The sequence below is a fragment of the Ovis canadensis genome, chromosome 16 (genome assembly GCF_042477335.2).
Source record: "Ovis canadensis isolate MfBH-ARS-UI-01 breed Bighorn chromosome 16, ARS-UI_OviCan_v2, whole genome shotgun sequence".
NCBI lineage: Eukaryota > Metazoa > Chordata > Mammalia > Artiodactyla > Bovidae > Ovis > Ovis canadensis.
In genome coordinates, this window is record NC_091260.1 from 72,208,656 (window position 1) to 72,233,891 (window position 25,236).

Genomic DNA, 25,236 nt, shown 5'->3' on the forward strand with positions numbered 1-25,236 from the left:
ACCCTATGATTTTCTAATACACCACAAAATGTAAGATGCACTTAAGTTTCTCACACTCAAAAGTTAAAATCAAGCAAAGCAAAAAGGCAGCAGGCCGTCTATCTTTTTTACTAAGATGTCTAAGTCCACAGAGTGAAATTCGTGAACTCTGCTCTCTCAGCATGGACTGCCAAATCTTGAAACAAAATCAAGATGCATTTTAATTTCTACAATGAAAATTCTTACACTACAAATCTACACTGCATATGCGAGTACTATGAGAAACCGACCACAAAACTCTGTGCATTTTCCAAAACAAGGTTTAAATGATTATGGTTTCTTCACTGTGACTTCAATTTGAGTTAAACTATAAGAACGAATTCCTTAAAAGACATTTTTTTTCACCCTAACAGGATTCCTGAGTTAACAAAACTGTTCATGTAAAGTTGTATATCACGACAGCTATCAATAAACTGTACACTATCGCATTTTTCCGTAATTCAGACTGAGCTTCCCTGGAATTCTGAGGTTTGTGCCCATACAAGCAATTATGGCAGCAAAGTGCGAATCCCCAGCTGTGACAGTACCAGGACACTCGCTCTGTGCGGACTTGGCTCAGGCCTGCAGCCAGGGCCAGGCACTCCCATGCTGGTCCCATCTCGGCGGGGTTTCCCGGCACAGCCCCTATGCTCTGCAGGCTGAGGTGAGGGAAGGAGAGAGGGCTGCAGACTCTGCAGCTGACTCCTTCCATTTTGGGTGGACATGCATCCTGCTGGTGTGGGCAGAGGGACCAAGGAGAGGCCAGGAGGCCAGCCCGCCAGCCCAGGGATAGAGCAGCAGGCTCAGCAGGAGGGACGATGGGAGGGGCTGCACCTCCAGGGGAGACTCTGGAAGGGAGCTGGAAAAGGTCACTGGAGTGTGCCTCACCGCACTTACTTAGGAGCATGCTGCGGAGGCTGGGGGGCTACAATAGATGGTCACCCTCTGGGGGGCTACAATAGATGGTCACCCTTTTCCTCCCCTGTCCCCAGCCGCCACATGAAGAGGAAGGGAGAGGATGGGTGAGTGGAGGGGACACTGGAGAAAGGAGAGCTGAAAGAAGAAACCAACAGCTTTAAGAATCAGATGCGGTTTGATCGCTGGGTCAGGAAGATCCCCTGCAGAAGGAAACAAAACCCACTCCAGTATTCTCGCTTGGGAAATCTCAAGGACAGAGGAGCCTGGGGGACTACAGTCTATGGAGTCAGAGAGTCAGACATGACTTACTCAACAACCACCTTTCTCTTTGGCTGCTCTGCAGAAATGGTTGGGGGAGGAGGCAGGACGGGGCTGAACTGGGGAACACACAGGCTTTGGAGTTGGATAAAAGGGCGATATGTTGGGTTAGGCTGGTCTAGGTCCTTAACACCCAGAGCATCTCCATCCTAACAGCCAGAAGAGAAATGGTGGCTTTGGACCCACCTGAGAAGCCAGCCAGAGGTGGAGGCAAGTGAGGCAAAGCCAGCCCATCCCTGTTCGTCCCTTCCCAGGTCCCCAGAGCTCAGTCAAGGCAGCAATGAGATTCTATGGACAGACTTGTTATTTTAAAATACTGACCAAGAAATCAAGCCCGTGTACTTCCCAGTCCTGAACGATATTAAACTGGAGTATTTCCACCTCCTTTTAACACCTAGTAAATCAAGTTTTAAACTTCAGAGAGATGTGACATAGCTTTAGTATTGTTGACCCTGTGATTAACATTTTATTTTCTATTACAAAAAGGAATTCTGTTTATTGTGAGCTTTCACCCTCTGATTTAAACTGTTGCAAGGGATACAATGAAACAGTGTTTATAACTGCTTATCAGATAAGAGAGACTTTTGAAGGTGGGAAGGAAAGAAAAATTTACAAGGTATTTAAACACATCAAGGATAATGAGTGCTTTTCTCATTATATTATTAACTAAGAGTTACATTCCAGAAGGATCAAGCAGTGTTCACATTCCATCCTTCAGTAGCTTCAATCTTCTTCTGTCTGGAATAGGCACCAAATATATTCACTTAAGGGCTTCCCTGGCGGCTCAGACAGTAAAGAATCCGCCTGCACTGCAGGAGACCTGGGTTCGATCCTTGGGGTGGGAAGATCCCTGGAGGAGGGTCTAGCAGCCCACTCCAGTATTCTCGCCTGGAGAATCCCAGGGACAGAGGAGCCTGGTGGGCTACAGTCCATGAAGCCGCAAAGAGTGAGACATGACTGAAGCAACTGCACACAGCACGGCGCGCACTTACTTTAAAGAGCTGGTGCCACAGCCTGTACCATTTAACGAGGACGGGGTCATCTGGCACACTGGGCTTTACTAACCCGTGACTAGCAAAACCCCAGGCCAGTAGCCATCCTGGAGCTCTTGGGGGCCCCAACCCCAACCCCGCCCCCCACACCCTCTGACACTCATGCTCCTCAACGGCCTCTGTGTGTGCACAGGCGGAGACGGCCTTACAATCGACTCTGGGCGCCCAAACAGCCCGCTGCTAAGGCTCCTCCAGGCCGAGGCATCGCCCATTCATTCCAGCAGGACCGTTCCCAGCTTGGGCCAACATACATCATCGTTACACGATGACGCGCGGCTCTTAAGAAAACACGATTTCTGTTAGCAGCTGCCTCAAAAATAATCTAAGCTCTTCTTTTCTTCATTCAGAAGTGGAGGTGGGGGTGACCCCCACCGAATCAGAAACTTCGTTGTCACAGAGAAAGACTGAACCATTTGAAAACTGTACAGATCCCATCACACACATTCGGAAAGAATGTTCTAGCTGAAATAGGACGCGTCAGTGAAAGAAGGCTCAGATTTCTGGGGTTTACCAATGTACAAATTATGCCAGTGTTTTCAACAGGTGCAAATGAGCTCTCACAAAAACCACATTTAAACACCATGGACAGGCGGATCTGCCATAGGACAGGGTGTGGACGTCAGAAGTTAAGAATGGTGAAAGTTACACAGGGATAATATCAGAGACACGCTGGACAAATGCTCTCATCACTGACCCAAAAGATGTGCTTTTTCACAAACTTTATGTCAAGCAATAGTTTAGTGTTTGCTACAGGAAGTTTTGTACATGCAGCATTCAATGTTAAAACACTCAACTTCAAACTGTCAAGTGAGTAATGCATCTCAGGTTATATGTATGGTAAATGTTACTAATATAGAAATTATATGGAGTTCCTAAATTTCTGGTATGTCCGGATAAAATGTCCTCAAGTCATAACTCTAGTTAATACCTGAAAGTATTGTCACAGCACCAACCAAGTTTCTCACAAAAATTCTTTTCTCTTCAAGAAGATTTACAGAAAGGACTTTTTGATAAATATCAGTTTCTGAACTGGCTAAGAAACTGAAGGATTCTAATGGTAAACCTACTGACTTCGCAAAAGTTAACAGAAGGACTGAATGAGCTGACAAATATGCTGATAATTTTTATGGTTTCGATCTGAAAAATTACTGGCTTGCATCTGTGTTTTCCAGATGTAAGGAAACCTTCCCTTAAAACTAATTATGACTTAACAGTAATTTGGTAAAATTATACTTTATAAACAAGTTGAAAAAAACCAAAACAACTCAACTTCAAGCTGACTCCTGTGCACGCCCAGATCTCATGCTTCCTGTGCTTCCAGCTCTGATGACTCTAAGCGCTTAGAAGAGCCAGACCCAGTCCTGATGGATGTTACAGGGTAGGCTGATTTCTAGCAGCTGGCCTGAAAGCCTAGTCACTAGTATCAATTCTGAAGGAAAACATGTTCTAGAATATGAATAACCAGTTCAGGAAAGTTGGCCGTAAGCTGGCTCTAAGTATTCTGCATGCTATGGTGAGAACGCAGCATCTCTGAGAGCCTTGAAAGAAAGCATCAATTCCCACGTTCTCTCCAATCTCAGAGATGACGCTCGGCCTTTCCTACAGCACTGCCCCATTTACAACAGACCCATCTGAACCGTGGGCCAGAAATCCTATACACTGCCACCCCAAACACTGTACATTAACAAGGCCATCAAGTTCCCTTGGTGGCTCAGATGGTAAAGCGTCTGCCTACAATGCAGGAGACCTGGGTTCGATCCCTGGGTGGGGAAGATCCCCTGGAGAAGGAAATGGCAACCCACTCCAGTACTCTTGCCTGGAAAATCCCATGGACAGAGGAGGCTGGTAGGCTACAGTCCATGGGGTCACAAAGAGTCAGACACGACGGAGCAACTTCATTTTCACTTTTCTTCAGGATGCATTCCCCAAATGGGCAACTTTTCAAAAGCAAAAATCATCATCGTCGTGAAAAACAGGTTATATATTTTACGGTGTTAGGCTCTATTTACATGAAAGAATCATTAGGCCCTGTGTTAAACTGCTCTCTCCAGAGGCCTCAAAATTTTTGCCTGATGTTGTTAGTTTAACTAATGGACCCGAAGCATAAAACGCTAAGTCAGCTCCCCTCTGACAGGCAGTGACTGAGCCGTGCAGCTGAGCAGGCCCCATGCAGGACCTGAGCCACTCTTTCCTACGAGGCATCCTCTGCCACCGTGGTCCTGCAGCGTACGGTGGTGATGGAATACTAGCTAGCTTGTGGAACAGCAAGTGGAAGTTCAGACAAGGCCTCGGCTTTTTTTTTTTTTTTTTTTTTTAAGAAATATCTTCTATTTGAGGAATTCGGAGGCTCTAGGCTACTAGCAGGCTTAAACTGAAAACTAATCATACCACAAGACAAAAATTAATGAAAAACGTACACCATTAAGGGGAAAAAACCTCCCAGCACACAAAAGTCAATATGGTCTTTTAATGCCCCTAATTATTTTCATGACATACGTTTTCCTAATAAATGTATGAGAAAAGCAAATGCTGGGGGGAAGAAAGGCATCTGGCTTACAGCCACCTGCTGAATACTTTTTTTTAAACCCAGATACTACATTCATTATAAAACACTCTGTTTTCATTAGCATCTCTAGCTGAAGTAAAATCATTTTCTAATTCAAGAGATTCTCATAATGGAAGAGGCCATTATGGTAGGTGCATGGAAACTAATCAAGCACTACCAACATAAAGGAAAACCATCGACAGACTCTGGAAGCTAAGAACAACTTAATGGGGGTGGAAGGAAGTTTACTAGGATTGAGGAGTAGAGCCTCGAATCCAAGCTAAAGTTCTTTCGGTTGGGGGCCGGCGGTGCAGTGCTTGCAAGATCTTAGCTCCCTGACCAGGAATTGAACTTGGGCCCCTGGCAGTGAAAGCGCAGAGTCCTGACCTCTGGACCCACCACGGAAGCCCCAAAGTTAAACTTAAAAAAATAATAACTCTTTTTTTTCCCTAAGGTGTGGGCTGAACCTTGAGGAATGAGGGTGAATGTGAATAAAGAGGAAAGGACAATGGGGGCCAGGGCAGGAACAGGGATGCCAACACCCCAAACACCGCAGGAAAAGGAGAAGCCCAAGAGTGAGGGCCACAACGGGGGTCAGAGCACCCAGTCTTTTCACTCAGCATCCCCCCCCCCCACGTCCTGGACTGGACCGTGTGGCCGAGGGAGGGGACCTGCCCTGCTTGGCACAGCCTGTCTGTCCTGCAAGCCCCCTGAGCTGGGACTCACGGGCAGAGTGACGCAAGGCCCACCTGTGACTCACCTTTCTGAGTAGACAGCGAGTTCACAGCGGGTGGGCCGTGTCTCCCATGACTGGCTTCCTCTCCTGCAAGGCAGAGGATGGTGGGAGCCTAAGGGTTTGCTGAGCGACAATCAAGGAGATGAAAAGGTCCCACACGCTATGAGGGCTTCCTCCTACTATTCATCCGTGTCAAAGTGTGGCTACGGAAGCAGAAGCTCCTCTCTGCCCGGCAGACAACACTTTTTTTCCTTCTTCTGAAGATTCCCCGAAGGGAAAACCATATCAATTTTAATCATATTTACAAGCATAAAGATTGATCAGACTTCAGATTTACATCGGATTGGTCTCCTATGTGTTTTTTGTTAACCCACAGTCTAACAAAGACACACAGGTTGAGAGAGGAAAGAGATTTAGTTTTTTATTATATGTATAGATACATTATTGTTGTTGCTGCTGCTGCCGCTAAGTCGCTTCAGTCATGTCCGACTCTGTGCAACCCCATAGATGGCAGCCCACCAGGCTCCACCATCCCCGGGATTCTCCAGGCAAGAACACTGGAGTGGGTTGCCATTTCCTTCTCCAATGCATGAAAGGGAAAACTGAAAGTGAAGTCATTGAGTCGTGTCTAACTCTCAGCAACCCCATGGACTGCAGCCCACTAGGCTCCTCAATCCATGGGATTTTCCAGGCAAGAGTATTGGAGTGGGGTGCCATTGCCTTCTCTGATTCTTCTTGTTACGGACATACTAATGTAATGGAGAAAAGAACTTTCCATCAGTCAGCTGAAAACATCAAAACATCAAAGAGAACAATAATGTGGTTAAGAACATCATTTGGAGTCCAAGCCTGGCTTTGTCACTTAGGAACTGTGTGGCTTTGGATAAATCACTTAACTTCTCTGATCTTCAGTATCCACATTGTAAAAGAGTACACCCCCGCCCTGCAGTGCAATAATGTGGATCAAAGTTAATACAAGCCAAGAGTTCAAGCCAATGCCTGGCACATGCTAAGCATCATAAGGGCTGTGGTTGGTTAGTGGTATTATTATTACGAAGGATGTTGGGATAAAATAGTCTACTTTTAATTATGCAATTTAATATTTTAATAAAAATTATAGCACTCAATATATTGCACTGCTACAAAAAATATTCCCAGCTCACATGGAATATATTTGTCCCACACTTGGAAGAGGCTTCACTACTAATATGACTAGCACATCTTACTGTGTTAAAGTGGGAGCAAATAAAATTACAGAGTGTCTGGGCCAACAGAAGAAATAACCTAAAATGATCAAATACATGTTTAACTGTTACTGCTTTGCCTTCTTCAAGTCGTGTTACTTAAAATGAAGAAACAGAATGCAAAGAACGCTTAAAAAAAAAAAGTTTTAGAACTGAAAAGTTTCCTATGTCCAACAATATAAAAATCAACCTATGCAGAAGGAAACGGCAACCCACTCCAGTATTCTTGCCTGGATAATTCCATGGACAGAGAAGCCTGGTGGGCTACAGTCCATGGGGTAGCAAAAAGTTGGATGCGACTGAGCACACACACACACAATGTATAATATATAATTTGTACTGCTGTGTAAAGCAAACAAAGATCTTTCTCAAATATTACAGCTTCAGTTCAGTCACTCAGTCATCTCCGACTGTACAACCCCATGGACCACAGCCGACTCTACGACCCTGTGGACCACAGCACGCCAGGCTTCCCTGTCCATGACCAACTCCCAGAGCTTGCTCAAACTCATGTCCATCAAGTCGGTGATGCCATCCAACCATCTCATCCTCTGCCGTCCCCTTCTCCTCCTGCCTTCAATCTTTCCCAGCATCATGGTCTTTTCCAGTGAGTCAGTTCTTTCCATCAGGTGGCCAAAGTATTATAGCTTGTAAAGTGAGTGAAGCAAAAGTCGCTCAGTCATGTCCGACTCTTTGTGACCCCGTGGACTATACAGCCCATGGAATCCTCCAGGCCAGAATACTGGAGTGGGTAGCCGTTCCCTTCTCCAGGGGCTCTTTCCAACCCAGGGATCGAACCCAGGTCTCCCGCATTGCAGGCTGATTCTTTACTAGCTAAGCCACAATTATAGCTTAAAATAACACAAAAAATAAGCCTACAGTAGGAATCAAGTTTCAATTAAAGAATGGGTTCTAAAAACTGTTTTTAAAGTACATAGTCTAAAGTCAGGACCAACAGTCGGTTCTCAGACTGCTCTCCCCAACAAAAATTGAAAGAGTTACTTGCTCAGTCGTCTCCGACTGTTTGCCACTCCATGGACTGTAGCCCACGAGGTTCCTGTGTCCATGGGACTCTCCAGGCAAGAATACTGGAGTGGGTTGCCATGCCTCCTCCAGGGGATCTTCCCAGCCCAGGAATCAAACTCAGGTCCACTGTTCCCAAGGAACACAATAAAGAAGAGCCTGAGTACTTGTGTTACTGAGTACACAAGTTAGTTGAGTACCTGTGCACAGATTTTATGATCATACTAAGTGATTAATAAAAATCACAAAATCTGCCTATTTCATAATTCCTACCTGGTTTCCCTAAATTGGTTAATTACCTGTTATGACATACATTAACTATGAATTTGAATATGTATGACAGGCCCAAAACAAGGCCTATATTTGTAAGTTAACATGAAAGAAAGGTCTTGGAAAATAGTCTTCTTTGAATAAAGGCCTCAAACTGTTGTAGCACTCTTCACCAAAAATAAGCTCAGTAGGCAAAATTAAAAAAGCTTCAATTTAACAATGATAAACAATAAAAAAAAAAAAGACAAAGTGCCGATTTTGTTTTCTTTCCATGCACTGAAATGCACTGCTCTGTCACTAAAAACTATCACTAGCTCTTTAATCACTCACACTCTAGGGACCGTAGAAGAACTACTCTTAACTTTTGTTTCACAGTTCATGAGAAAATAATATAAATTTCAAGCTTTTACATATTATATCCAAAGTGGATTTTGCAAACAGCTCTAATGAAGACATCCCATCTCAACTATAATAAGGAGGTGGAGTGGCGGGGGTGGGGGTGGGGGTGCGGCGCGTAGAAAAAATACAAGTTTAACATCCTCTCAAATTCGGACCAATTAACAGAACTGCAAGATTTTATCAGATATTGGTAGCTGGGGTCTTGTTCTCTATGACTTGGAACTTTTCAGCTTCAGTGAAACCCAGGTTAAGTCCTTCTCTGCCCCTCCTTCCCCTGCCCCTTGCCTCAAAGTCCACAGAAGAACTCCCCCCACCCCTCCCCTAAGAAGGCGTGCACACAGCCACTGCCTGCAGCTGAAAGGGTTTTGGAAAATGTCTGGCTGCTTAACAGATGCTTGGCTTGGATTTCCTCCCAAATATGTTTTTAATGCTGATAATGCTTGAATGCAACTGTTCACAGCACGGGAACGAGTGAGGGGAATGAAAATGTGCTGTTACATAAGGAGGGGAGGGGGGACAGCCTCAGGATAACAGCTTAGTGAACATTTTACAGTAATTTTCACACACATAAATACACCAGGCCTTCCCGATCTTCCTGCCACCGAGAACCCCTCCTGCTTCACTCATCCCCACTGTGAGGCTCATGGTGAGAAAGCCTCTCCCTCCTGAACTGCATTTAGTAGATAAAAGCTGACCCTGTTTTTAGAAATCATTTATCTGTTAGAATAAACTAATGTAACCACATCACATTCATAAAAGCAAATAAACGCCATGCTTCATTTAGTTTCTAAAGATGATTCCTATTAACTTCTATTATTACTATCTGAAAACTTGTCACTCACAGACTAAAGACAAAAGTCCTGAAGAATGCCAAAACTTGGCTTTCAAAGGAAGAAGGGCCAGGCAAACACTTAGGAAGGAGCAGTTAGGGAGAAAGGGAAACAGAGGGAACGTTCTAGATGGAAAGTTGGGATCTTGTTGTACAGTTCATAAATCACATGTAAATTACTTCAAAATCAGAAAAAGACTTCTTCTGCTCCTATCACTATCCCCTCCCAACCCCAAAAATGTCCTTCTATTAAGGGTAGTCTCAGCTTCATGAAGCCTTTCCCAGGGATTCGGAGTGGGAGGGGCGCTGCTTTTAGACCCCAAACAGTTCTCCATCCACTCGGTGGTATTTGTTGAACTGAAGTTAATAATTACACTAGGAATTTCATATATATTTCCCTCCAGGAAAAGTGAAGGCAGACAATGGTGCAAAGAAAAGGGTTTTAGAGGTGGCTCAACCTGATCAGAATTCAGTTCTGCAGCTGGGCAGCCTTGGGCCTCAGAGTTCCCATCTGTGAAATGGGTGGCACCTGATGGAGTCAGTGGGGACAGAACAGGGAGACCAATTCCCATTCAAGCACCCAGTGAGTGTGAGTCAGCTCTGTGCTGATTCACTACTTGACCACATCTTCCTATTTCCATGGATGTGGGGGGTGACCAGGAAGTGGAGTAGGGAAATGAGTGCTACCTCTGCCACGCTGCTGTGCTTGTGAACTTCTCTCCAGCAGACAGACCAAGGATCCAAGCTCTGAGACCACGACACCTGCCGCAGCTGCTGCTGCTAAGTCGCTTCTGTCGTGCTCAACTCTGTGCGACCCCACAGACGGCAGCCCACCAGGCTCCTCTGTCCCTGGGACTCTCCAGGCAAGAATACTGGAGTGGACTGCCATTTCCTTCTCCAATGCACGCATGCATGCTAAGTCGCTTCAGTCGTGTCTGATTCTGTGCGACCCCATGGACAGCACCCACCAGACTCCCCTGTCCACAGGATTCTCTAGGCAAAAATATTGGACAGGCTGCCATTTCCTTTTCCCACTCGTGAGTCACTGCATACAATTCTTATCCTGTACATTTCAACCAAGCACGGAGGAGGAATACTAGCTTAATTTTGAAGAACCTTCACACAAGCCCTGAGAAGGGCTGGGGGCGCTGCGGGGCATGGGGGTAGGAGGTACTGCTAATCGCTGCGGGGCATGGGGGTAGGAGGTACTGCTAATCAGAAGACAAAGTTACAAAATAATTGTCAGACTTTCCATCAGAAACAAGTACGTAAGCAGAATTTTCTAGAATGCCATTTATATACTCTGAAATTAGTGACAGCACAGCGCTTTAAATGTTAGTATTTTTACTGACTACTCAAAACACCCTGGCATTCTATTCTGCATCTCAAGTCTACGTCAAGTTGAGGTTCCGTGTAACCTCCTCCCACCCTGTCGGAGAAGACAATGGCATCCCACTGCAGTACTCTTGCCTGGAATATCCCGTGGACGGAGGCGCCTGGAAGGCTGCAGTCCATGGGGTCACTAAGGATCAGGCACAACTGATCCACCTCACTTTCACTTTCCTGCATTGGAGAAGGAAATGGCAACCCACTCCAGTGTTCTTGCCTGGAGAATCCCAGGGATGGTGGAGCCTGGTGGGCTGCCATCTGTGGGGTCGTCTAAGACACGACTGGAGTGACTTAGCAGCAGCAGCCTCCCACCCTGTATGAAGACCGGGTGAACAACCCAAGCATTATCATCATCATCTTCGGCATCGCCATTTACAGAACCGATCCCATCAGCTGGCAACTCTCCTAATCCTACCAAGTGCCTCTCTGTCTCCGTGTCTTCCATGAGAAGACAGGTTTTGCAGGAGTTAAGTAACCTCACTGGTTAAACCAAGAGAATGCAAACCAGGGACTGCTCAGCTCCATGCCACACCATCCAAGACGAAGCAGAAAACGCTGCAGCTGTGCTCCCAGGCTCTTCACAAAACTGCACTAACTTAAAGGACCACTTTATGAATTATTTTTTTACGATGAAAAAGAGCATTAAAAGTTACAGTAAAAGGACCGTAAAACAGTAAATCCTCTCTTCGCCACAGTCCTGAATCACAGGCACACCCAGGAGACCCTCATTAGAGGCTGAGCTGAGACAGTGACTTGCCCACAGGTGCTACCCCCACCCCTCCACCGGCCGCAGGAATCACGGGACACGGTGCACGCGCTTCTGCGTGGGTGACAGGGCACTGACCCCAGAACCAGAGGTACTGACTTTTGCACCACGTGACTGGGACAGGCCCCACCCCTGATGTTATGGTTTTAAAGTAATGAGCGAATTAATGAGAGGGTTCAAATCGGCGGCATCACAGAGAACACTGAGTGCTTTTCTTCCCTGCAGCTAATTACCTTCTGACTCACAGAAAGCCCTTCCTGGTGTACAGGGAGTCAGTTCACCTCCAACACCTGTCAGCACCCTCTCCAAACACAAAATCGCTAGGCGTTTTTCTAGTTTTCCGCCTGTTGACATTTGCGACATGCCCATTATCTTAAGAAATTTGACCCAAACTCCACTTTCTCACTGTAAATATCACCCAGTACTTCTGACTTCTTCTGAACATTACAATCATTTTAAAAGCCACGGAAGATAAAAAGGGGAATGTACCTTATATAGCTCTTCCTACATGTGCAATTGATGATACACAGGACAGGAGCAGTGGCTAAAATCAAATAACTCAGAGTAATGTTTTTAAGGAAACTTTGCCCAACAAGTAATAACAACACTAACTGCTAAGAAAAAAGAGATAGCTGGGCCATGAATTCTACTTCAAATTATAGCAACCTCTAAATCAAAACCAGCTAAGTAGGTCTGGGCTCAGCTATGTAACCAGTTTCCCTTTCTAATACTTAACTATCTAGTAATGACTGGTATTACTGAACAACAAATTATCTATTGGTCAAAGGGTCTACCGGATGGAGATGAAGTTGCTAAGTTCGGGCACCCACTGGGCACTTTAAGCACCAAGCTGGTCGATGAGCTCAGTGCCCTTGTGTGGCGGGTTCACTTCCATCTGTGCCAAGGCTACAACTGCTGATTCCCACCCGACAACTGCTGGCAACAGCAGGTGGCTGCACCATGTGTGTGCACGCATCTCCGGCGTGCCATGCAGGCCTGTCCACGCTAATTCGGATTCTCTGACGTTCCAGGCAACGGGCAGGCTGTTTGCTCCCACGCCCCACCTCCCACCTCACCTACAGCGGCACGATGTAACGGCTGTACCTGGCACTTCCCAATCACTCTATCAGCAACCACATTAGGACCGAAGGAATATAACTCTGGGATGCTGTCAGAGGGAAAAATGACTCCGAGATATGCTGACAAGCAGGCAGGCAGGGGTCCCATCCCGCTCTCAGCAGCTCACTGCACCGAGTTAGTGCCTACTGCCATCAGAGAGAGGCCTAGAAACTTCCCTCCCAACACTTTTCTCAACTTATGACACAGGTTGTCTTATAGGCAAATCTATAAAGAGATTAGCTCAGCAGGTGCCTAGGGCTTGGACGGGATGAGAAGGTCATGGGGTGTGGGGTTTCTTCCTGGTGTTGAAGATGTTCTGAAACTGACCATAATGATGGTCGCCCAACTCAGCAAACACACTCAAAACCCACTGCACCATATACTTGGAATGGATGATTCTTACATGACGTCAGCTATATCTCAATAAAGTTCACACACACACACAAAAGCTATTGGGAACTTTTTACAAAGACATTCTTCATAAATCATTACTCTGTAGCTGATTATTAAAAACATGATCTATGGAACAAGGGAGTGGTCACTTTGAATAGATATGGTGTGGTTATTTCTTCTCTCCTAAAAGCACACAGTTTTGGTACATACAATAGTAACTAAAATAGGAATAATATTCACCACCTTGGCGAAATATTTCTCAGGAGGAGTAAGTGCATATATTCAAGTTAAGGATTCCTGGCCCAGCAGTTCCGTTTGGCACATTGAACAGACGGATGGCTACTTACATACTCACACCTTTGCTTTGGCAAGTAGTTGATTATAAGACTAAAGTCTAAACACACAGGTTTTATAATTAAAACAAACTTTTTTCATAAACTTTTTGTCATTGTATAAAAAAACACAAACATTTTAAGATTTTGAACATTTAAAGAAAATACCTTAAATCATCATTCAAGTTTTAGTTTCTAGGGACCCTTCCTGCTCCAGTAAAAAGCTTTACTTAAACAGCCTTATCAAAGGCACCACAAGTCACCACAATTCCATAATATTTGGACTTTCACTCTGAGAAATCACAGTTCAATAAAATTAGCTTGGTTCCTACCATCAATTCTTTGTTAAATAGGTGATCTGCCTAACAGGCCAGGTCAGTCACTTCCACCTCCCGTTATATTTTATGTTTTCTCAAAACTGTTTAGTTTCATCAGTGAAACCACAAAAAGCTTACATCGCCTGCCCAAAAGCTCTTGAGAACTTTCCTTTGAACTCAGTCCACAAATGTATGTTTGCAGATTAGAATGAGTATACATAAATGCTTAAATTTCATTTGTGGCTTTCGCATTTGGGCTCTGGAAGAAAAATATTTTTTCCTCTTTCTAGATTTCCAGTCTGCATAACTTAAACCTCCTTTGGACATAGCAGAATGATCACTGGTCAACGTCTCACCCTTAAATCACGAAAAAATATTGTATTTTATATAATTCTTTACTGTTTTCAAAGCATGTACCAAACCTGCTGCTGCTGCTGCTAAGTCGCTTCAGTCGTGTCCGACTCTGTGCGACCCCATAGACGGCAGCCCACCAGGCTCCGCCGTCCCTGGGATTCTCCAGGCAAGAACACTGCAGTGGGTTGCCATTGCCCATCTAATGACTAAGTGCAGCCTCTAAGATAAATACTTGTACAATCTGTAAGTGCACAGACCTGCAAAAACCAGGGGCTTGAGGGTCAAAGGTGAGACTTCACCACTCACTGGAGATATTACAGGCAGGAAGCCAGAATCAAACCCAGGTCTCCCAGCTGCGTTTGTTAAAAAGATCCGATCTATTTCTAGAACTTGTTAGTTTGCGTGAATGAATTAAACTGTATTATAAGGTGCTTAAAATATACTTTTAAAGCCATCAAAAAATTATCTGAAAAGAAATGTTTTACAAGTAGCAAAATACACTTCCTAGGTTTCCATTATATTCTTTGACTATGCCTTGTGAGAATAGATAATACTGGCTGGCTTTGCTTTGTTTTCCAGAAATACCATTTTCTCCTTAATTTCTTAAAGTATCAGAGTTCCCTCAATATTCTTTAGAGAGGTCTTCATTAATACTTTACTTAGATCAAATTTTCCAAATTATTGGAATATAATTTAGAGTAAAGTAAAATCTTTTATATACTTTTTATAAACTATCGTTTAAAAAGAAAAATAATACATTTAACCTAAAACAAACACTTTCTTATCAATATTCTCCATTATAGACATTACCTGAAAATAATCTAGCTTTGTAGATGAGAGCAGACATTTAAAAAAAAATAGCCATTTTGGATCTTTTTACAAACAAACGCTTTTAAATGTCCCACAGCTCTGTTAAATGACCTGACAATTCATACGTTCCCCTTAAGAGCCTGACATATCTGCTTCCATGAAATAGACTAAGTACATTTCACATTGCAATCTGCAATCATTGCAATGTTTCCTTTTATTTGTACATTTAATGTTATAGTTGGAAGAGAAATAATTTCCACTATTTATTTCACTCTCTGCTGCTGCTGCTGCTAAGTCGCTTCGGTCGTGTCCGACTCTGTGCGACCCCATAGACGGCAGCCCACCAGGCTCCGCCGTCCCTGGGATTCTCCAGGCAAGAATGCTGGAGTGGGTTGCCATTTCCTTAATACAGATATCAGTATATTTCCCCCACACAGCTGTGGGTACATCTTCCCCCAACAGCTACTGAGATGACAAACGGGCTCACAGGAGCTATCTGTCTCTGACCAGCAGCAGGCTTTTCACCAGCATCGCAGGCAGCCTCACGCTTCGGAGGGTTCAACAGGACAAGGCAGATACCACCACCCACAGAGGAGCCAGAGCAGCGTTTCACCTGCCCAGGGGTCTGGCCACCAGCTTCTACGGTCACAACTGCCCAGCTCCCCCATTCATTGCCCAGCTCATCCGAGTGCCAACAGTGAGCTGCACTTTTTAATCCTCCGCCATTCATTCTACCTCTGAAACTACAAGTACTTCTCTACAGGCTTAAAAGGAGTTACTCCACGGCACTGCGCCGTCATTACATCCTCTGTACAGGAAGTAACCTCATCAACATTTTCAATGATAAGGACAAAGAGTAAATCTTTTAGATGTACCTGGTGGAGAGGGAAAAAAGAATTAACCTTGCAAGATCTTTTAAAGTGATAGAATAAATCGTATGTTATTTCTACTCTACCCAGAGATAAGGGAGGGAAGGAAAAATATTTACTAAAAGATGCAAGGGGCAGTTATCTGCTTCCTAGAGAACTTAACAAGCCGTCATTTCAGGATGGTGAAGTCTTAAACCGTGAACTGGCATCAGATTTCAATCACAGCCAAGCCCCAGCCTTTCTGACCAAGCTATTCCCCACCCCTCCCCTATAACTCAGAGGCTTTGGCTTTCTGCTCAGTTGCTCACCCCTCCCTGTAAAACCCTAGCACCTCCCACACTCCACACTGGGCTCTGATCCAGGGATCCCATCCCATCCCAACCCCAATCCCACCAGGATCTGAAGTTGGATTAGTTACTTAGTTACTGCCTCTCCCCAGAGCTTGCCCCAGCTCCCTGCTGCTGGAAATACAACAGGTCCTTACACCTGCTGATTCTATGACATGTAGAAAAATCGATTAGTAACTCCTTTCTAAAATGTCTTCATCCTTTTGAAAGTCTCAATTTTGTGAATTTCTGCAGTATACAATAAGTAAACAAAAACACATACCTATACTCATTTACTGATATATAAATATATACTCACTTCTGATATCCAAATAAATACTCATTTACTGATATACTTACATATTGATTCAGTGTGCGATTTTCTAAGTGTTTTCTCCACGACTTGAAGGATGCACACCTCTCTTTCTACTCCACGTGTCGCACAGGACATGGGGATATAAACATCCACTCATTTATTTACTAAGTACATCTTGTACGCCCGCTGGGTATCACGTGCCATTCTAGGCAATGACGTCAGACCATTCTTGCCCTCACGTCATTGAGCTAAGAGTCCAGGAAAGCAGGCAAACATAAAACAACAAGGACCATAAGTGCCGTCAAGCAGCATGCTGGAGACTGCAGGAAGTTAACAGGTCATGGCGGGTGAGGGCGGGGGAGGATGTAGAGGTTAAGAAACGCCTAGCTGCCAACCAGTCCATCCCAAAGGAAATCAGCCCTCAATATTCACTGGAAGGACTGATGCTGAAGCTGAATCTCCAATACTTTGGCCACCTGATGTGAAGAACTGACTCATCTGAAAAGACCCTGATGCTGGGAAAGATTGAAGGCAGGAAGAGAAGGGGATGACAGAGGATGAGATGGTTGGATGGCATCACCGACTTGATGGACACGAGTTTGAGTAAGCTCCAGGAGTTGGTTTTGGACAAGGAGGCCTGGAGCACTGCAGTCCATGGGGTTGCAAAGAGTGGGGACCCGACTGAGCAACTGAACTGAACTAAACTGCCAATATCTAAGGTGAAACTTAAATGATGGTTAGAACTTAACCAAGGGTCGGGTAAGGAAGGCGTATTCACTGCAACCAGAAAGAACAAGAGGCTGGAGGTGGGTGTGTATGCCTGTCTCATTCAAGGACCTGAGATAAGCCCAGTATGGCAGAAGTATGCAGTCAAGGACAGTGGCAAAAACGCAAACTCAGGCTCCTACAAGCCATGTGGCCTTGACAACCACTCTACATCTCTCATCTTTACATCTAGCACTAATAAGAATAGCAAGACCTACCTTGGCAGGACTGTCCTAAGGATTAGAGAAGATAACGTATCTATCTCTTATCACGGGGGCTGGTGGTTGCTGCTGCTAGTGCTATTATAATTAAGTCCTTATGTTCTCAAACCTTTACACAGAAAGGCAGAATCTTTCCCTGAATGATCTTGCACGTGGAGATTTCTTAACAAGTATTTGCTTCCCCTGGGCCCCAAAATGATCTATAATAGTATGAGTAAATGGTGAGGAAAATAAATTCAATCATGGGTTTATGCCTGTATAAGACCCTCCAAAGGGAATATACGTCCCCAGGAACTCCTATTAAGAGTCCAGAATAAAATATTGTGGCTCAGATGGTAAATAACCAGCCTGCAATGCGGGAGACCTGGGTTCGATCCCTGGGTTGGGAAGATCCCCCGGAGGAGATCATGGCAACCCACTCCAGTATTCTTGCCTGCAGAAGCCGCATGGACAGAGGAGCCTGGAGAGCTTCAGTTCATGGGGTCACAAAGAGTGGGACATGACTAAGTGACTCAGCATAGCACAACACGATGAAATACATTACTTTCCCTATCGCTGCATAATAAACGCTTTAAGTCACTGTGTTGTAATGGTATTCTGTTCTCTCACATTTGATGTTCTAACCGCATTATTATATTAAACTCGTAAGGGCAGAGGATGGAGCTGGGGGAGTCTCTCTCTACCGCTGCTGCAGAGAGGACAGACAGAAGAGGCTCCCAGACAGAGATCTGCTCAGGAGAGCAAGACAGGCCCAGGAACAGGTGCCAACAGTAGACTTTCAGCTCAACCCCAAGGAAAGACCTTCCCATCACCAACCGCCTGGAGAGTCTGAGAACAAAGCGTGTCCACGCTCTGGTCTGAGAAAATTAAGTAGTGATTATGACTCATTACTGCTCAACTGTGAAATCCATAAAAACCAACTGATGATAGCCAAAGCTGCTTCGTAAAATAGAACCTTGTTTCAGACACCACGGCAGTTAACACCTCCCCCCTTCCAACCTACACTTTCATACTCGGATTCACAGATCTTCCGAGGATCCGGCCTGCAGGAGGGAAGGGAGAAAGCGAGAGGCCACCCCTGGAACTGGACTTGTCCGTGGGTCACATGCAAAGGGAGAGAGGCGCTGCTGAAGCCAAGCACTGATGACATGCCTAGGCCTTTGGACTGTGAAAACACGACAGGGAATGCGGAAGACCCTTCTTTGTTCTTCCCTCCTCTGTAACATCTACCCCCACATGCACGGAGCAGGCTTTGGCAAGGAATTCAAAAGCACTGTCTTGCACGCTGAATCCTCAAGCAGCAACCCCCATGAAAGGTGCCAATGCAGGCCATCTCCGGAACCATGACCTGCAGGACGCTGCACTCCACCACTTTCTCTCCAGCCCCCCAAAATTTTAAAAAATCAATAGGGAAGGGAGTGACCCTGGGAAAAGTACACTGCAGTGTCTGGATCGCTACTGGTAACAAATTATTTTCAACACATCTTATAAATGGTGAGACTCAGCAGTCTGTTGGAACATCAAGACAAGAAAGTCTACCTAGAGAACAATACAAAAGAAAAAGCAGCAAGTAAAAATGGGGCAATCCAAGGGAAGGGGGGGGCAGAAGGGAAAAGGCAGAGGAGACCACGAGAAGAGGGGAGTAGAGGCTGGAGGGAAATAGCTCAGCAGTTCTGAGAAGGCCTGGGCAGGGGGTCAGCAGCGCTCTCCACAACCCACCTGCCCCCTCGGAGCACAGCCAAGTGACACTGACCTCCTCTGCGACTGACAGACTTCCCAGATCCTCACTGCTTGTGCCCCTGTTGAATCCAACATTTGGAAATTTGTAGAAATCTGCAGTTGTCCCAAGGATGGAGGGACGATATTGGCATTTGGAGGATAAAAGCAAGGACAGACTGCTGGACAGACTGCCTGTGACGGCACCCTCCCCCCCCCCGCCCCAACACACACACAAACCCATCACTCAGCATCTTGCTGGGCTCTCCAATGTCTTGCCAGATAGTCAAGAAGGTAAATATCCTCGGCTTATAACCTAATTCCATTTCATGCATACATCGAAACAACTCGGGAGGCACAGTTTTTCCACACCACATTTTTTAGGAAGAACAGCTATCCTGTAGGAGGAGGAAATCTCTACTTTGGCTTGGAAATATACCAAGGGCTGTTCCCTTCAGAAATCACACCACCAGCAGCCACGAGGCTTGCAGCACCTGAGTCACCGGCACAGCACATCAGGGGCAGGTGGCCTCCAGGGACGCCTCCTGCTCATGGAGACCCTACACCAGTGCAGGGTCCTGGAAACATCACCTCTCTTCTGGGGGCTGCTCCCACAGCGTGATGTGAAGACTGACCGCCAGTCCACAAGTTCATCAGCACCTCCTTGCACTCAGATAAGGAGTTTGTTCTGCTGACTTTCTTTTTTCCACGGCACGACTCAGGGAAGGGAGCTGCTGGGGGTCTTACAGACACACTGTCCCAGCAGACCCGCACTTGGGTACCACTGTTCTCGTATAGTCACACCCCAGCATCTGCACACTTGAACATAAGCTTGCGAGTTACGTTTATCTCATTTCTTTCTATTAGAGTGTTGTTCTCATTTTTAAATTATATGACACTTACATTTCAGGATAGGATAGGGAGCATGACACAGTATGTTATGAACAGGGAAACTGGGTCTACAGGAGTTAGGAACCACCCACTGCTGAAAAGGAGAAGAATCATCTGGATCCAGCCTTGAACACTGCCTTTCTAAAAGTACAGGGGAACCCATCAAAGCAGGGTGTGGTTACCTGGGCTGCTCCAAGGTAACAAACCTAAATGAATCTCCTGGGGTAGGTCCAAGAGACCGTCCACCGAGGTTCTACAGTTTCACTTCATTTTAAAGTAGCAGACGAAGAAAGAGGGACTACCTCTCCTCCCAAATCTTAAGACAAGACTGCAGGAAGGGACTGGAAAAAGCCCCCCGGGACAAGCCCATTGTCCCTTAATATGCTTCTAAGCCATAACTGCGGGGCCACGGAGCTACGACACAGACCATATGGGTCCACAAAGGATATTCACAATCTGTCACTTACAGAAAAAAAAGTACAAAGTCCTGTTCTGAATCAAACATTCCCTGATATGTTTTGTTTTTAACTTAAATCTCTTTTAAATATATAAAGTCTATATGTCATAATCAGTATTATAATTAAAACCACATGGGGGATGTCTTGGATAAGTAGGACGGTTTGAATTTCATTATTGAATCTGTCTTTATGTAGTCTCTTGGACTTCATGAATATACACCTAAAATTTCCTGTCCAGATTTCAGGCTGACACGGCTTACAATTAGAATGACTTGACTGACCCCATCAACTATAATTTGATACATACAAACAACATTCATAAGAGAGAAAACTTTTCTACCAGGTAAATTGCTCTAAAGTCAAAACAGTTCTGTAAGTATAAGTGGTGATAAAGCAGCTATCGATTTCATTCTAAAGAGCTTATTCAGGCTGACGGGACCTATGCCCGTGTAAATTACCTGCGGTCAAGTCTACATGCAACCTCCGGAAAGCCCGCACGACTGCAGGAGAGCAGGCGGGTGCAGCGCGGGGAGATTCTTCCAGTCCTCGCCAGACTCTGAGCCCCGGAGCGCGGGGCTAAGCGCTGCTGTCCTGACGCGGGGTGCTCTCTCCCGCATTCCTGGGCCATCTGTCCTCTGGTTCCCAGGCCACACACTGTCAGCCACAGGCTCACACACTCAGATCATCTGTCCACTTCAAAAATAGCTCCTGCTCAGGAACGCAGTGTGGACCTGGGGAAGACTGGGCGGGAAACAGTCTCCAGTTCTGGCCAGTTTTCTCGTAGTCACAGCTGTCAAGAGGGGGGTGTGTCCACACACACACACACACACACACACACACACCCCACCCCCCACACACACACACACACACCCACCCACACACACACACACACACCCCAGCAGAGTGAAAACTCCGGGAGCAGAAAACTACATTCAAACACAGTTTCCTCCCAAACCTAACCGGGTACTAATGAAAACAAACCCTTTTCTTCTTCTTCCTTTTTGGGGGCGGAGGTGGGGGTGGGGTTTCCTCCATTCAGCAATGGGCATCAGAAAGCCGGGGTTGGGGGGGGCAGCGCTCACTAACCTTCCCTCACACTGGCCCCCACCCTCCCTCTGAATTCCAGGGGAGCTCAGATAGCAATATTAGAAGCCTTGATCATGAAATACTTTGTGAACTATTAATATGAGCTGCAGTCGTTGTGAGTTTCAAATACAACAAATATATTAGCAACACTGGATTCCAATTTTACTCTCAGGAGATTTTTCCATCAGACTGAAGAACTAACTTTATTCTTATGCCGTAACTTCTCAATGGAGACTGAAGAATAAAGTTAAAATTGTTCCCCTAAATTTCATATCTACACTAAACAAATTAGGCGTTAGAATCATATCATATGACTTAACCCTTCTAATGCAATTTCATCACATCCCAAACAAGGTGAAAATCATGCAGGGCTCTGGGCATCACACACATACACATAAACACACAGAGACACACACACAGATATACATACACATGCATCACACACCACACACACATAGGGGCATCTCTCACACACACACACACCACACACACCACACAGACACAGACACACACGTCTTCCTCTTGGCATCACACCCACACACACAGACACACACACACACACGTCTTCCTCTTGGCATCACACACACACACACGTCTTCCTCCCCAGCCACACACGCACACACACACAGACACACATCTTCCTCCCCAGCCCCACACACATACACACACACACACACGTCTTCCTCCTGGCATCACACACACATACACACACACACGTCTTCCACTGCCTAAAGAGCGCAGAGGGGCACAGTCCTGACACAGACGGACACAAGAACGTCCTCCCTGACCAACTGCATAAAACAGAAAAATCCAAGTATGCCACTTAGTAAAATAAATTGGCAATCAAAATCCACAAGTGGGCGGGCGGGGGATGGGGTGGGGGTGGGGGTTGGTGTGGGGGGTGGATCGGGTAGCCAGCAACAGGGTCTGCGGGAACCAGTGATCCAGACAAGGATTCCACTTCACACAGCACCAAGGTTAAGAGGGTGTTGTTTCCAGACTTTCTCCCCGGGCCATGATTTATAGAAAACTTCCTCCTTTTAATTTTCCAAGTGGCGGTCTTAGAGTCAGTTCCCCTCCCTGGAGGCTTTAAAGGGAGAATGACCAGGATGCCTGGAATTCCTCAAGGACGCCAGGATGGAGGGGTGTGAGCAAAAACCTGGCCTGAACACTGAGAGCTTAAAGTGATGCAGGGACTCCTATTTCTGTCTATTTCCCCCAAAGGGTCTCAACTCTTGGCCTTACCCATCCTGAGGACACTCACCTGGGCACCACACTCCCCTTCCTGACTCCTGCCCCTAAGCCCCAGGGATGCAGGAGGAGGCTGGCAAGAGAACCAGCCATTCCCTCTGGGGAAGGAGGGTCTCTGGGAACACTCCCGTGGTGACCAGAACACAGCAGGGCAAAGGCACGGACTCAGTTGGTTAGTTTTCTCATGGAAGACATCCCGATTCACCAGCTTCAGGGCCAATGTCAGACTTAATGCTCATGACTATTAGAAATCCTGTGGTTTACAGATATAGCCTCCTATAAAAATATAATTTGGAATAAAACAATATTTTGCAGGAGGAAACTCTTTCTTTCATCTGGACCTTTCACCAGACCCTTTCATCTGGATATGCTTGATCTCAAAAATAATGCTGTGATTCCTGCTTTACTAACTTGGGGCGACCTCACCAGCCACCCCAGTGAGACTGCTCAGGACCAGAAAGCAGCAAGAAGCCGGCAGAGCCGAGCTTTCAACCTTCACAGGGTCTTCTTAAAACACACCTGAACTAGTAGCTGGCAAGTCTGGAATTTTATAGGAGAAAGGGCTGGAGGTTATCTTCTCTTCAACTGCTGACAGCTGTCAGCGAACATCCTCACCCTCCACTCACCAAACAACCAGAGAGACTAGAACTTTCTAAGTGTCATGAAGTCCCACCCACTGGGAGGAGTCAGTCCAGTCTGAGGGTCTCTGCCCAGGGCCAATCTGGATCCCTCTGTCCGTCCCCAGGGCTAGCCCAGCAGTAACCAGTGCCCTACCCTCCCTGACCACCTACCTTCACCTGCCAACAAAGGTCCCTCTCCTCAAGCTATGGTTTTTCCAGTAGTCATGTACAGATGTGAGAGTTGGACCATAAAGAAAGCTGAGCGCCAAAGAATCGATACTTTTGAACTGTGGTGGTGAAGACTCTTGAGAGTCCCTTGCACTGCAAGGAGATCCAACCAGTCAACCCTAAAGGAGATCGGTCCTGAATGTTCACTGGAAGGACTGGTGCTAAAGCTGAAGCTCCAATACTTTGGCCACCTGATGCAAAGAACTGACTTATTGGAAAGGACTCAGATGCTAGGAAAGATTGCGGGCAGGAGAAGAAGGGGGCGACAGAGGATGAGATGGTTGGATGACATCACTGACTCAACGGACATGAGTTTGAGCAAACTCCGAGAGCTGGTGAAGGATAGGGCTGCCTGGAGTGCTGCGGTCCAAGGGGTCGCAAACAGTCGGACACGACTGAGCAACTGAACAACAACAAACCATTCTGACCATGGTGTTACAGCCAACAGCTCCACAGTGATTCTCAACAACTCAGTTAACACTTAAGGAAACTCAACGCTTTAGGTAATGTGTGGGATAATGTCACACAGAAGCACAGAACTGCCTTCAGGCTTCCAAAAATTAAGCAAACTGCTCAGAGTTGTACAAGGGATGCAATGATACAGCACAAGCCCTTCCTTTCCTAGAAATGAGGAAGCTGAGGCTGAAGAATTTGAAAATCCAAAGACGGATGACAGCAGACCGATGACAACCTTTCATCTTTATAGGCTTTACTTGAAACACACACATGTTATGCATTTAACATAATGTTTCAAATCTGACCTGTTCACATGGTTGACACTGTGGTAGGTTATGCTTTTCTTTCTTTTAAAAAGGGGTTGTACGTCCTGGTTTTCAATTCTTTTTTTATTCTTCCAAAACCTGTAATTTCTATTTCCAGGTCAATAGTTATGTACTTCCAGGCCAGACCCTTTCATTTAGGGTCAAGTCTCCAGAAAGCAACTCAACAACATTCATTTTTTTGTCAGCTGAAGTTTTTTCAGCTCTAAGATCCTTCCATCGTTTTTCTATAAAACTCATTTACTATTTGTTTCATGTTGCTGACTAGCCATGTATAACTCATCCATGAAGGCAAGTAGCCATCCATTCTTCCAAAGTGACTCTCCATCCTTTAAAAACTATGTAAAGTCAAAATGTTTCACATGATGCTAACACTGCAGACCAGGTCATCCTCAGTAGAATTGTTAATACATTCTTCACTTTACTCTATCTTCACTGAAAGACCACAGGTTAACTGAGCTACCTGCCACCCCTCACTCAAGGAGTAACCCAATGTTGTAGAGTAATTTGTAACCAATCAGTCTGCTCCATTAAAAAAGATTACTTTAAAAGATAAAGGCTAAAAAATTCTACTTGAAACAAACAATATATATTAAGTTAATCTGAACATAATGTAGGGTTTTAGCTTCATGTACTTTCTGAAAACTAATATACAAGTTTCTTCTTCCACAGAAAAAGAAATGGAAAACAGACAAACATATGAAGATTAAACATGTAAATTCTCAAAACAGAAAGATGACTGAGATATGATTTAGTAGAATAGCAGAGAAATACAGCTGCAACCTCTAGTTTTGGAGAAAAATCTTTTACCTCCAAATACTACTTTTAGGCCAAATTTGGGTGCTGCCTTTATCCAGGTATTCTCCGGGATGTCAAGC

At 45.5% G+C, this 25,236-nt stretch overlaps 1 protein-coding gene across 2 annotated transcripts in view; it reads right to left on the bottom strand.

Annotated features, from left to right (window-relative positions):
- Positions 1-25,236, bottom strand: part of TRIO (trio Rho guanine nucleotide exchange factor) — a 356,120-nt gene that overhangs the window by 255,062 nt on the left and 75,822 nt on the right. The window contains exon 1 of one of the 2 annotated variants that reach the window (XM_069556152.1): positions 20,853-21,196. The exons of the other annotated variant lie outside the window; for it this stretch is intronic. The gene's annotated coding sequence lies outside the window, so the exon portion shown is untranslated. Of the gene's footprint in view, positions 1-20,852; positions 21,197-25,236 lie in introns of those variants that run through there. 2 annotated transcript variants of the gene reach the window in all.